Source organism: Glossina fuscipes, unplaced genomic scaffold (genome assembly GCF_014805625.2).
Source record: "Glossina fuscipes isolate IAEA_lab_2018 unplaced genomic scaffold, Yale_Gfus_2 2, whole genome shotgun sequence".
Taxonomy (NCBI): domain Eukaryota; kingdom Metazoa; phylum Arthropoda; class Insecta; order Diptera; family Glossinidae; genus Glossina; species Glossina fuscipes.
In genome coordinates, this window is record NW_023998416.1 from 41,191 (window position 1) to 55,225 (window position 14,035).

The window sequence follows — 14,035 nt, forward strand, 5'->3', positions numbered from 1 at the left end:
ATAATTGATTGTTTATTGACTTAAGTTGCGTACGTATTTAGCAGAAATTCATTTCTTTCCGATTTGATTAAAGTCGATAGGCTCTAAAAGAGAAAAACGTAGACCCTTTAAAGGTTTTTCTACTATTACAACAATAATAAGAAACTTAGCTGACTCATTGGCTATAAATAATTACTAACCAAGCATAAAATCTCGAAAAAGTAAAAAATGGAAAATTTAATAATACATATAACTTTGTGTGGGCATGGCTGATTTTTCCGCTTTTTCCACAAAAAGAATAAACTTTTGCATAAACTAAATGAGGACCATTTCAACTTTCTATATTTCATAATTTGTGAGTGATGAACAATAACTTTTTTTCTTAGAGAAATGGAGTTGCAATCAGCCCGCGCTTTACTGCGGATGTGGGCTCACACCGATTTCGCCCATTTTCAATGAAAGCCCACGACCAAAAACTCCCCTTATTTCTCTAAATTTGAAGCCGATGTCTTCATTTTTGCGATCAGGGAAGCGTCGACTATATACAGTCAGACGTGGCTTAATCGATTCAGAATTTCGAGTTGATCAAGAGTTTGCATAGTTTATGGGATCTCTGAAGCTGTCTACTGGGTGTTGCAAACATTATGATAAATGAAGCCATCCCTCGCTGGTGAGTATGAAAACTAAATGCAAAAGCTTTAGAATATTTCTGAGTAGTTTAAAGTGTTTCAACTTTTTAAATATTTACTCCATTACGTAAAATGTTTATGTCGATTGCATGTGTATGCATGTTTATGAACTTCATCAATAACCATACGTAACAATGAATTGGAAAAAGCAAATGTACGAATATTATATCAATTGTTGTTGCTGTCATCACCCTATATTGTTATTAATACAGTTATTATTATTATTATTATTTATTTCAACATTATTATTATTAAGTTCATTGTCTTCATCAATACCAGCAATATATCAAAAGCATATATCTGCTACCGTTACCAATAAATACATCACATGAGCATATTTACATGGGTAAGCGTGTTGAAAATCGATGAATGTGAAAAGATGGCAAAATCACACAACCGTAGCCATAGCTATATATATAGATATAATAATTTACTCAGAGCATAGATAACGTTGACACACACATATCTTATATAAGAGTGAATTTGGAGTGACTGCAATCTCAAAGGTATTTGTACATCTTTCATGAAGAATGACTTCCGGTGTAATTGACACTTTTGCTGAAAGCCGCACTTACTACAATTGCGTAGATATCACATCACCCATTGATGTTCACTCGGGATGGCAGAGCATTTATGGATGCATTTGATGGATTTATACAATAAAGGCGATAACTTTCGAAATGTTTGTTGCGTGTTGTTTTATTATCACATATTTGGGCGTATTTCCTAAAAAAAAAAAAAAAAAAAAAAAAAAAAAAAAAAGAGAATGAAAAACCATTTTGAACACATACTAAAGACTTGAGCATGGCAGACAATTTACTTTACGTCTTAAATAGCAACAACATTAAGCTTAAATAATGCAAATATTTTCTTAATGTTAGCAGATTTGCATGAGTGCGCTTATTATTTGTTTAGGACCCTATTACGATTTCTATTTACATGAATAACATAACTGCTCGTATATGAAAAATACATTTCGCACAGCTCCGTATGTCAGCATAATTCATTACTAACTTTCTTATATTATTCAAACTGGTTATGGAAATGCAAATGATGCTCATTGTCTTTCTGCTCATCGTTCCTGTTCTCTTTTTTACAGATTGGTTTTAATCACAGTTCATCAAAAGTACTATCATTTGCATTTTAATACAAAAAAAAAAAATCAACTTTCATATAACAAAGAACAAAAAATCTTAAAAACTGTTAGAAAATATTTACATTTGTATTTAACAGCGTGAAATATTGTGATAATCTTTTCCGCCTATATTCGCTTAGCTTTCTGGGTTATCATCATTCATGCCAGCATTCGGTCTACAAACATTTTCTAATGTCACAGTACTTCAGTAAACAGTTGTGGGATAAAAACGACAGGGGAACTCACATTAACACAAGAGTTAAGGAATGTCAACAAAACCGGTGACTGTAAGTATTAAAAATGCGTTCATGTACCAAAAAAAAAAAAAAAAAAAACAAAAATCGAAAGTATTAATAGTTTTTTTGCAAAATTGTATAAAACTCGTATAACGGATATTTATTCGTAAGTAATCAACTATTAGCAAAAAATTTGTTTTGTCTTTAGTTCTTTCGCGATCGTTGAAGAGAAAAGAAATGTGTTCCCTTATTCGATTATATTCGTCGTTGCGTTTTCTTTTATTTTAATGCGGGATTTAACGAAACAGTAACAACAAAGAAAATCCGCGATGTTTGTGGAGATATATTGAAGGTCAGCGACGTAGGCTTAGAAATTTTGCTGCAACCTCTAGTGAAAGCTGATCGAAAATTAACGAGACGCCTGAGACCCGCATAGTTCACTATATAAAGATACCCACACGAAATTGGAGAGGCTTATAGGCAAGGATTATGAGTAACGCATTTATTATCTGAGATAAGAGGAAATGTCTTTGTCAACCAATCCGGAATTCGTAGAGATCCGTTTTACAACGAAATTGCTACTGGAGACGAAACATGCATTCCGAGCAATGGCTTTCTACCGTCCTTAAGCCTTGAGCCTTTCAAGGAGGCATCTTGAATCGTATTTTGCTTTGCGCGAACCCTGGATTTCTATAAGAGGAGGATTGAAAAATTGGAGGAAAGATGGAAAAGTGTCCTTGATAATGATGGGCGATAACATACAATAAATCAAGAAATAAAAATTTGAATTTGCTAAAAAGTTATGTGATAGATTTCAAAATAATTGATTACTTACGGGCTTCCTTATTATGTTTTTGAGAATACTAATTGAATTTGTAAGCCTGGCAAATTTAAATTGTGGCTGGAAGGACCTTTTATTATCTGCTAATCCCATCTGTATCTTTGCTTCTATAGCGTACAACGGGAGTGGACAAATCTTTTCATTAATGGGCCAACCTTCATATCATTGTAGGGGCCAGAACAAGGTCCAAATATTTTTAGGAATGCGTTATTATGCATCAATTTTCCTCCTTTTTAAATCGGACATTTTATGGCCTAGGGATCAAACCTAAAAAAACCTTACCATAGTTGCTAGTTGCAAAGCAGAGCCGGCCGTGAAGGCAGATACAGCCGGTTTCCAGCATTGCTATTGCGAGCAAATTGAATGATATAAGCCGGGCGGGCTAGACCAAATCACGGGCCACCGATTACCAAAGCCTGCTGTACAGTACAGCTATCTTACCTATGTCTTTATATTATCATCGTTCACAGTAGTACTAAAAAAAACACTAAAGTGTTATTGGCACATTAATTTTAATTATAATAATGATAATTACTTGGTAATTGTATTGTCATTAATAATTGTCATAATTGACTAATAAAAAAAACTAAAATCAGGAGGAGTATCAGCTTAAATATACAATATACTAAGTAATATGTAAATCGGAAGGAAAAGAATTTGTTGCGATTTTGTACACTTTTACAAACAAAATGCAATATAATATAAAAAGATTGTTTCTTCTTCTTGTTAACTGCATAGTTCCCTTTGGCGCCATATAGGTCAAAGTAATATTATGCACATTTATTGGAAGCGATTTTAATAGAATTGCTATAGTCATTATTCAGTATTAACACTTATTTTTTTAAATTCATTTTTGCATTTATTTCATGTCCTTGCTGGCGTTGTGCAAATTTAAAATTATTAATATTATCATTAAATAGAATAATTGATTATTTCATATAATATATTCGATTATTTCATATTTAATTCGTTAATTACGGCCGGGCAAATCGATTAATTGATAGAAATGATTAAAAAATGAAGCAAAGTCTGCTAAATGGATTATATAGCCTTTGCTTGTTTATATGAAAACAAAAAAAACAAAAAAAAAAAAAAATGCTAATACAAATACAAACAACTTAATAAACACTCGCACAGAGATGATTTACACACTAATTAGGTTTAGGAGAAAAGCATATGGTGTAATGACACTATTTATCTATTTAGTTATTTACTGATTTATCTACTTATTTATTTATTTACTTCTGCATTCATTCGATTATTTATTTAAATCAGTGACAGAAATTTAAAAAATACATAACTAATGCTTACTTTAATCTTAAGCTCCAATTGGATATTATTATAATACCGATACTTTTTGCTAAGGTTCTTTTTGATAAATTATTGAACTGAACGCAATATTCATATCAATTAAATGTTATTGTATCATAAGTTTTCTCACCTTTGGAATTTGTTTTTATATTAGCTAACGTCTCAAATCAATTTACTCAACTAATTGAATAAACAAGTGAAGAACACTATACAGGGCCGCGATACGTCATTGAATACAATCACTTTTAAAATAAGGCTTTATATGGGGAATTGTCGAGAAAGTAGTTCGATCCGAGTCAGTTTCAATAGCTCCCTTCCTTCGCCCAAAACACATTTATCAAAATATCTCAACGATTGTCCTCCTTCGATTAAATACAAGAAAATAAGACGAACCTGAAGACGGGCAGAGAGAAAAGCTGAAATCGATCCAGAAAATGTTTCGCAACCGGTCAATATACAATAAAAGATTGAATACCCATGACCTTTACTTGCATGCGGTATTTGATTGAACGACCGGGCTAAAATTCATATAGATATTTTTAGGTGTCGTATAGGATCGTATACGTACGATCTAGTAATAATTAAATTAAAAAAAATTAATATAAAGTTTGGATAATCCATCATATTTGCATACAATTTTCTAGCAATTGTTGGCAAACCTTTCACTCCATCCGGCTGGGGCAGTAAAATTTCGCAAGAAAATTTCACTATAGGTTAAAGCAATAAATTTATAACTTTTCGGTAATTATGAGCTGACTCCACAGCTATGAAAGTTAACCCCCAATCTTTTAACCTTTTCTACGAAAACCGAATCTTTATACGGTGAAGAGAAAGATTTTTTAATATTTTATGGTGAAAATTAGTTCATAATAGTAAATTGGACCTGTTTGCTGACTTTCATGACGCGTGGATAATTGTATTAGTCAATTGCTTAGAAGTGGTATAAGGTATGTAATAGCCGGTCTTGCCCGACAATAATGTACTTCTGTTTTTTCATTCATTTTTCTCCCTCATTGAGAGCAAGGAAATAGACATAAGTAATAGCTTTAAACATTGAAGTCAGCTACGTCTCTACAATCGTCAATGCGAAGATTGTGGTCACCAAAATTCTTTAAACGATCATCTGGAATAATCAAAGAATCACAAATCTTGGCCTAGAGCATACAATAATAATACAACAAAGAAGATGATATTTTAGTCCTCTTTTATCATTTCTTTTCATACCAGATTATATAATAGTGCAATGCAAACTATATATTATTATAGTTCTTCTCAATTTTTATTGATGTTGTTAAATGTACATCAAATATGAAGATAATTTAAAGTGAAACTCTTTCTATGTATAAATTGCTTTCTAAAGCGAAATGGTGACATAGGAAACTTTCACTGCTACTCATCACTTGATTGACATATACTCATCTAAACTAGTTCATCGTTTACTTGGCGGTAAACGCAACTGAATGGATAAGTAAGTGAAATGGAAAATAAATGAAACGATTTTAAGAAAATTTATAAAGAAAAATTAAATGCAACGCCATATCGGAAATGTTGAAAAGAAATTGAGAAAGACACAATTTTCATAGAACATTAAATGCGAATTCTTAGAGAACACGAGCACAGCATCAGCTGTAAAGAAAGGAAGAAAGAAAATATCAAAATCATAATATACAACTGACACAAGGGTAATGGTATGGGCGATTGTGTGTGCGGCTGTAAAGTGCTTTATTATTTATGTGTGAAATAAAAAGCAATATTTATTTTTTGCAATATTTCGCGGGATGCGAGGCTCCGATGAAAGTAGATGCTTCTTTTTTCTGCATCATTGTTAAGACAGCCATGTTTGATATCGGCATTTAAAGCTCAACATTTTTTCTTCTTCTTGTTAATGAAATAAAAAAAAAAAAAAACTTAAATTTTCATTTCAATTCGGTTTTAATCTGTTTTAAATACCGATTTAATTATTTTTCATTCGGTGCTTTGTGCGTTTATGGTGGAAATACAATAAAAACAATAAACCGAAATTTCAATTTTATATATTATTTCCCATTGAGTACTTGCGGTCAACAATTTAATCATTTTTTGTATTCATCTGCAAATTTATTCATCCATTTATCGAGCACTTGTTGAGTTTCCATATCCTCCATTGGCGGCGGCAACAACAACAATAGCAACAACAATAACAACACGAATGAAGCAAACTTTATAAAACAATATCGGTAACTTATATACGTTATATTGTTGTTGTTGTTGTTTGTGTTGCTTTTAATTTCTTTTATTTATCAATACCAGCAAACTTGTCGATTTACATACATATATATATATACGTATGCATGTATATACCTAAAAGCATTGTATTGCGTATTGTGTGCATCTGTGGATTTTATTAAATGAGTAAAAAAGCCAGAGAAGATTTTTTTTTATTCAATTTTTTCGGTTTAACAAGCTTAATTAAAATATGTACCAAACGTATTAACTAAAATCTCCTCAGGTGTATGAGCGAATGTTCATCTACATACGCACGATGAAAGATAGGTATTAAAATGTGTGAAGCGCTGTCTACTAATAAGAGATAATATGCGACATATATGTTTTTCTTTTATATTCTGCAATCGAGGCAATTCCATTGATATATGATACGGTGATTTTAAAAGTAGGATTACTCCGTTACGCTACTGGTGCATATTGAATGGATTGCATTTGGGGAAATTAGTTTTGTTATTCAAACTCAATAATAATATACTTCTATGCTCAATGATGTTAAAACGCATATAATTGTTGGAAGTTGAAAAACACATTAGCATTTGCCGGCAAGTTGGGTCACGGAAAATTTCTAATAAATTATAAATGATCACCCGGCTCTGCATTTCATTATATTCCGTAGGACCTTACTACTGGATTGAAAATAGCATTATATCGATATAGTTTGAGTGCTCTAGGGTGATAATATAATTTTGAATCTGTATTGACTACGTGGTGCGGTACGTGTGCATACGACCGTGGGTTGTACATCAGGTAGAGAGTTGGCCTCAAATTGCTACCTTGTGGAACGTCTGCTGAGGACTTTCTGGTGGCAGGTGCACACTCATTACATCTTACAGGAAAGGGGCGACCAGTTAGATAATATCTTCGCAAACCGTGTGTGTTAGCTGTTATTTTATGGCAAATGTTGTATAGAATTCTTGCCATACTTTCCCATATGCTTGACATATACGTTAATAAATAGTGCTGAACAGTACTCTTTACATTGAAACGCTTGCCTTAGGAGAGCTAAGGCAACATTGCATTTTCCTATTCATACCTAGTAGATGACTCTGGTTAAATTTGATATAACCCAATCGGGGTCTTATGAAGTGCTGCCCCCTTAACCTCCGGATCGCAAACTTTGCAGACAACCTTCGTACGTAGGCGGCGAATATTAAACCAATTCGTTTATTACATAACTAGCCATAAGTTCAATTTCCACTAGCAAGAATATGCCAAAAAGCTGTGCATACTTACACTAGTAGCTAATATCAAGCGACTACCAAGTTAATCTTCGCGATTTCAAATCCCAAGTACGATAGCATTTACTTTGGTTGTAGCGATTTGTGAGTATTCAGTCGATGAAAACATAACGCTTACCGATTGAGCACGCATCGACTATGTTGCGGCCATTACCCCCCAGATGCTTTGGTCACTTCTTTCCGACTGCCACAATGTTACACGAATGAGCGATTAATCGGTCATATTAATAAGAAGAAAAGAAAATTTTAATGAATTAATTATATCAACATCATTATAATCAACCTTGCGCGGGTTTGATGTAATATACTTCTGTAATTCCTACATCTACGTATGAGTAACAAGTAATCTGTAGAACATAAAGATATTGGATGTCTATCAATCTTAATTTTAATAATAATGAAATTTAAAAACAAAATAAATTAATTTGTTTCTCGTTTATTCCTTTTTTCTAATTCCATTGTCTTTATAAATGTATTCATACACATCTTACAAAATTTATACCAACAACAACTATTTATTAATAACAAAAAACTTTTCTAATATTATAAAAATATGTATGTATGTATGTATGTATGTATATATATGCATGCCTATGTATGAAATCTAAGTTATTTTCCATGTTGTTTTCTTTTTTTTCCTGTCTTATTTGTTTGTTTGTTTGTTCGTTTATTTTTTTTTTCTTTCTCTCATAACAATTATAAATTCATATCATGCTTGTGTGATTTTCGCGTTTTTCCTTTGTGCGTGCCAATGGGTATGTGTTAGCACATCTTCTTTCTTATTCACGCTAACAATACAACTATTGTATGTGTGTGTGTGTGTGTGTGTGTATGTTATCGTTGTTTACAGGTGTTGTTTATATCGGTAACGAAGGGTAAAGTCGTGAAAGAAAGCTACGAAACTATGTAGACTCTCAGATTCACTTATATATTCGAAAAGTTATTACTCGCAACGGTTACAATGGAACGGCGCGCAAGAGCTTCTTGCGTCTGTTCTTGCGAGTGTGTGTGCGTGTCTTCGTGAGTTTGTGTGTATGTATGTTATTTGGTCTTAACGCTATTTGAACAGCATATTGATTAAATGACGGTTATTGTTATGGTTGTTGCTGTTGTTGTTGTTGTTGTTTCAAAATCTTGTTATTCTTAATGCCGGTATTTTCATAGTTGGTGATACGCTAAGTAAACTCATTTATTGATTAGGAAAAATGGAAAAATTTATATTACAAGATATTAAATTATAAATATGGGAAGAGAAGAGAAAAAATAAATTCTCTTCTTTTTTTTTTTTTTTCTATCGAAATTGAAAGTTTTCTTTAAAATTTTAAAATTTACCCGCATATTTTTATTGCTTATCCTTATTCGCATATATGTATATATACATGTTGTATATTCATGTATATTCGCAATAATTTTTATAGTAGCAGAGTTTTGGAATTGTTTTGTTAGCTGTTTTAAAACTTTACCCTTTCACTAAGTTTGTTGTTAGTTTCGAAATTAAATGAGTTACCCGGGAATAGAATACGACAGCCAGGCATTTAGAGTTTACAATCTTGCGTAGATGCGCATACATAAACTTTTACAAACATTGCACTATGTACTTCTATGGACTTGAAGACTAAAACATACCGCAGCCTCCTATTGTTCGAGCAGGTCATTGGTTGATATTTTATTTTGTTTAGTTTATCAAGTTTTTCGAGACAACAAGCTTACATTCTACGTGTGTGTACATAGTATATATCTACGAGTAACATAATTCAATTCCATTGTCTTTTTCAAAGTAATAACAAAGAACTGACTGGAAAATAAATTCTCCTCTATATGAAGAAAAATAATGTTTATATTAAAAGAAGAATGGAATAAATTTTGCTTTTGCTCTTTCATAGAAAAGAATAAAGTCAAACTGACCGTATTATTAAAGGTGATAGAATTGATAAGAACGCTGCAAACTTTATTGACGATAGTCGCAACTTAAGAGTATTTTGCAAGATAATAAGAGTCCAAGTAGGTAAGAAATTATTCAAGGCAACTTACAACTAACTTATGAAAATTTTGTATTAAAACATTTCTTTCAAATAAGCTTTGATTTATTTAACTAGAAAGTGAAAAACAAATTTTGCTTCAGTCACTTATTGTGACCTATTGTGACTAAACATAGATACGCAGTTAGGGCACTTATGGTTAATTTTACTATGTAAGAAACTCAATCTTTAATTTTAACTTTATTGTAGAAGAAGTAAAAATATTATAGTGGCCCATGGCCCGTAATTAAATACTCTACACCAGTTCGCTTAATACATTTATTCATATAACTGCCTTTCAAAATAATACTTTATATGGAAAGCGGTCGAAAAAGTGGCCCAATCTAAATCCATATCCACCGTCATTGTCGACGTTCCAAATTTTATTAAAATATCTCAAAAATTGTGAGCAATAGATTAAAAGCAAATACACATGGGCAGATAATATAGGGCCAGGAAGAGACACAACAATAAAAGGGGGTCTATATAAAGTTCTTCCGAGTTTTGTATACATGCGCACAAAGTTAATATGCCTTGTATTACAACTGGTGTAGGATATAAAAAATAATTATCCAAGATTGAATTTTTTTTCTTCAGAGTATTTATCTTAAATATGCAAAAAAGTATGTTTCACAAAAGCATAGTAGAAGACGTGAGTAAGAATGTAGAAAAATAAATACATAAACATGTGGTTAAATGCATTTCTTTTACAAATAAAACAATTTTTGGGAGTAGAGCACTGATATCACATTATCGTTCTACCCTATTGTCTCAGTACTTTCATTACTCGAAGCTTTACCATAATCTCCAAAAAGCGGATTATTCTCCTCTTTTTTTTCAAGTATGGAATGTTGAAACTAATTCAAGAAGATATTTCGTCGTCATTCTTGCTCAGTAAGCTTCCTTAACACATTCCGCCAAGGGTCTCAATGAATTTTCTTCCTCTTTTGTTTTGTTTTGTCTCAATTCTTTCTCTTTTTTAGCATGTTATATAAACAATTTAATTATGTTTATTATATGTCTTCAGTAGACGATTCCAGTGGTTACGTGAGCTCGTGGTTGCTTAACTTACGCAATTAACACGACTTCCCTGTGCACTTGAGTTCATCATAAATCAAATCTGGGGATGGTCACGATATCAGTCGTTGTATTATAGTTTTCTGTGGATATGTTTTGCCTCCTACTCAAGCGTTCATAGCAGTGTAAATGGCCCTCCTTATAAAAGCGCTGTTAATGAACTATGTTTGATGTCCTAGACCTAATTTCTACTTCTTACTATGCTCTTGATGCTACGAGAATTTTGTTGTTGAGTCCTAATGGAAAGCTAATTCTTCATATCTTTTTTTATCAACATGGTTATCGAGAAATTATCGAATTAAGTACCTAGTGTTATTATAAATTAAATTTCTTAAATGAAATTAAGTTAATTATATTCTAATCATGATTATCTGATTCCTTTCTTTTTTGCTTTCCGTGCAATATATCTCTCACAATCCTACGTAAATAGAACTCGCGCCATTCTTTTACAAGGAGGCGTGCTGAGCTGTAAGATAAGCAAGCACCCTCTCTAAATCAGAGATTTTTATGATCCGCTCCAAGTTGAAAGAAGCTATAGCGTGAACGACCTTCGCCCTTCCCCATATACGCAACATAAGACAAAAATATTTTTGCCAGTCTGCAACTCTTAAAAGGCGATCAAGATCTATGCAACTTCGGGTGCCGGTATTTCGACAGCTTATGCCGTTTTAATTACACACCTTTCCACCTTTAAATCGGAAGCCTTAAGCTTCGGGCGAGTACGTAAAGTCCACTCTACATGCAAATACGCTAAACTTTCTTGTCTAAAAAATCATGCTCGGGCAAGGAAATCATTCAAGCTTTCAAATAATCTTTGCTGCTAAACATAGTGTACAAGCAACAAGTTAGTTAATAAAAACATTCAGATTAACATGAAAATTGTTACAATTCAAAAGCACGGTTCTCTTGTTGAAGTTCTCTAGATCTAAATAATGTACAGCGTTGATGATGTATTTTTAGTTTAAATCAAGTTTGAAAATTGACTTTGAACGTTTTTTAAATTCCCTCTAATTCCAAAAAAACTGAAACACTACCAAACGAAGAAAATTTAGAAAATATCGACGAATTAATTTTTTGTAAATATCTTTTAGAAATTCGCAAAGGTATCCATCATAGCCAAAAAAAGTAATGTTTGAAACGTCAACCCGGATACGTTTTATTTTTAATCTCAATTTTGAGATTTTATTCAAGTTAATAAAATGACTTATAGGTTGTCAGTCCAATTTTACTGAGTTGAGTTTAATTTTAGGTCACTTACTACGTGTTTTGTTATTATATCTAATCTTAATGAAATAAGTAAATAAAAGGCAATGGACACAAACTTTTCGCTCACTATCAGAACAGTTGTTAAATCATTTCAACTAAGATATGACACTTATTTGTACATTTTCAATAAATTCGTTATTTTTCTTTTATTACATGTAAGACATTAAGATATGTTATGTTTGTTCTGAAAGCATTAACTGGTCTTTACAATAATCCCTACAAACATATATTTCTCAAACTCCGACCCCTCCTCTCACATACAATAATATATTAGGTATATAATAAGGAAAATGCCACAAACGTTTATGGGGCCACGCATGTATACACAAAATAAGTTGAAATGTTATAGTCAGTCAAATCCGATTTTTAAATACTATACATTCCATCAAATTTAGCGCCAATCTTACCCCTCGAAATTTAAAATATACCAAAAAAATACGTTGGCTGGGCCCTCTTGACCATCCTTTTATATTGAAGAGTCCTGAAAATTAAACTTTCGCAGCCGAAGCTTGATGTGTAATATTATTAAAGATTAGATTTAGTTACTAAAAAAACTCCCGCTCTACTACGTCCTGGGAAGGACTTTATGGACTAATGATAAAGGCCATCTTGAATACATAGGATCGGTTCGAAATTAATGTCTCGATTGATGGAGAGCCATTTTCGCAATCGACTTGAGTTTCTCCGCCCTTCTTGCTTCTCTCTTTAGCGTCTGTCAATCCAAGCCAAATTTATCACACCTGTTCAGTACGCTGAAATCTATTGTTAGGCGGTTTCTGTCGAGAATTTTCGAAGATTGCAAATTTGTTCATATCACAACTTTTCCTCGATATAAGATCTTAAACAGTAAGAGATCGTCAAAATAGTTCGCTCCAATCAATTGTCAATAGCGTTTGTATTTGGCTCCAGAGAGGGTAGTATTCAAAATTTTACGAAAATCTTTCGAAAATTTCAGGCAATATGTTGAGCATAAATGTACGTAGACAAGTAGTAGGCAAACACAAATATGCTTAAGAAAATCATACCCGTATGTCATTTGGTTTCGACTAGAAGTATTGTTCCATTGAACATTAATGCGGTCGTGGAATATATGCCTTAGACAGGGAAGTTATGACACTTCACCTATCTGTGGATGTATTATAATTAATTCTACTCCAGTTCAACTAATGTCATCAAAGTTTTTAGTTTACGACTACGTACAAGCAGACCGATAGACACTCATTGTTGAATTGGCTTAGAGCCCTATAATGTTCAAAACAAAGATATCTATGAGCTGCGTATTTCCATGGGTTTCAAATGAAATGATAAGCTTAGTATGCCGGCACTCTATGATGCCAGATGTAACAATAAAAAAGAGACTTAACATGCACGTGTGCAAAAAAGTTATAGATTTGTTGACGCATTTAAACGTTTAACAAGTGTTAGCAAAAGTGAAACTATAGGTTTTTAGTAAACACACGTTGCCTTCTATTTCAATATATTTGGGAAAGTCTCAGCAAACCAAACAGGTTTTCTTTTATATTTGTTCGCATATATATGTGCATTGTTTTGTTGTCATTTGGATAATTTTCCGCTTTTGGGATACAAACGGCTTCGTTAAGCTACTATAAGGAATAGAAGGCAACCACCATGAACGGATATTAAACTTGGAACATTAATTTTGATAAGATAGTAATTGAGCCTTAGTTACTTTACTAACACACGCAAAGTTTCTCTTTACCGTTTAAATATTGAGGGTTTTCTGCGAAAATTGAAATAAAATATTACATTATTTTAGTTAAAGCACTGAGTTCTACGAATGTCACGAATGAAACGATTGTGTAATTCTCGGCTTGACTTGGTATAAAGATAACTGTTGTTAATGTCCATCATCTTTCCCTCCATACATAAATGCATACAATTTTCTTTGTAATTGGCGATTCAAAGGGTGCCTCCTGTAAGCGTAAGCATATCGATGACCATGACAGATAAGAGCACGAA

At 32.4% G+C, this 14,035-nt stretch overlaps 1 long non-coding RNA gene across 1 annotated transcript; it reads left to right on the forward strand.

Moving 5' to 3' along the window:
• Positions 1-209: 209 nt before the first annotated feature.
• On the forward strand, positions 210-2,664 carry LOC119634081. Its single transcript, XR_005246921.1, has 3 exons — positions 210-649; positions 1,944-2,090; positions 2,348-2,664. It is a non-coding gene; the product is annotated as an uncharacterized LOC119634081 (long non-coding RNA).
• The last annotated feature ends 11,371 nt before the right edge of the window (positions 2,665-14,035 follow it).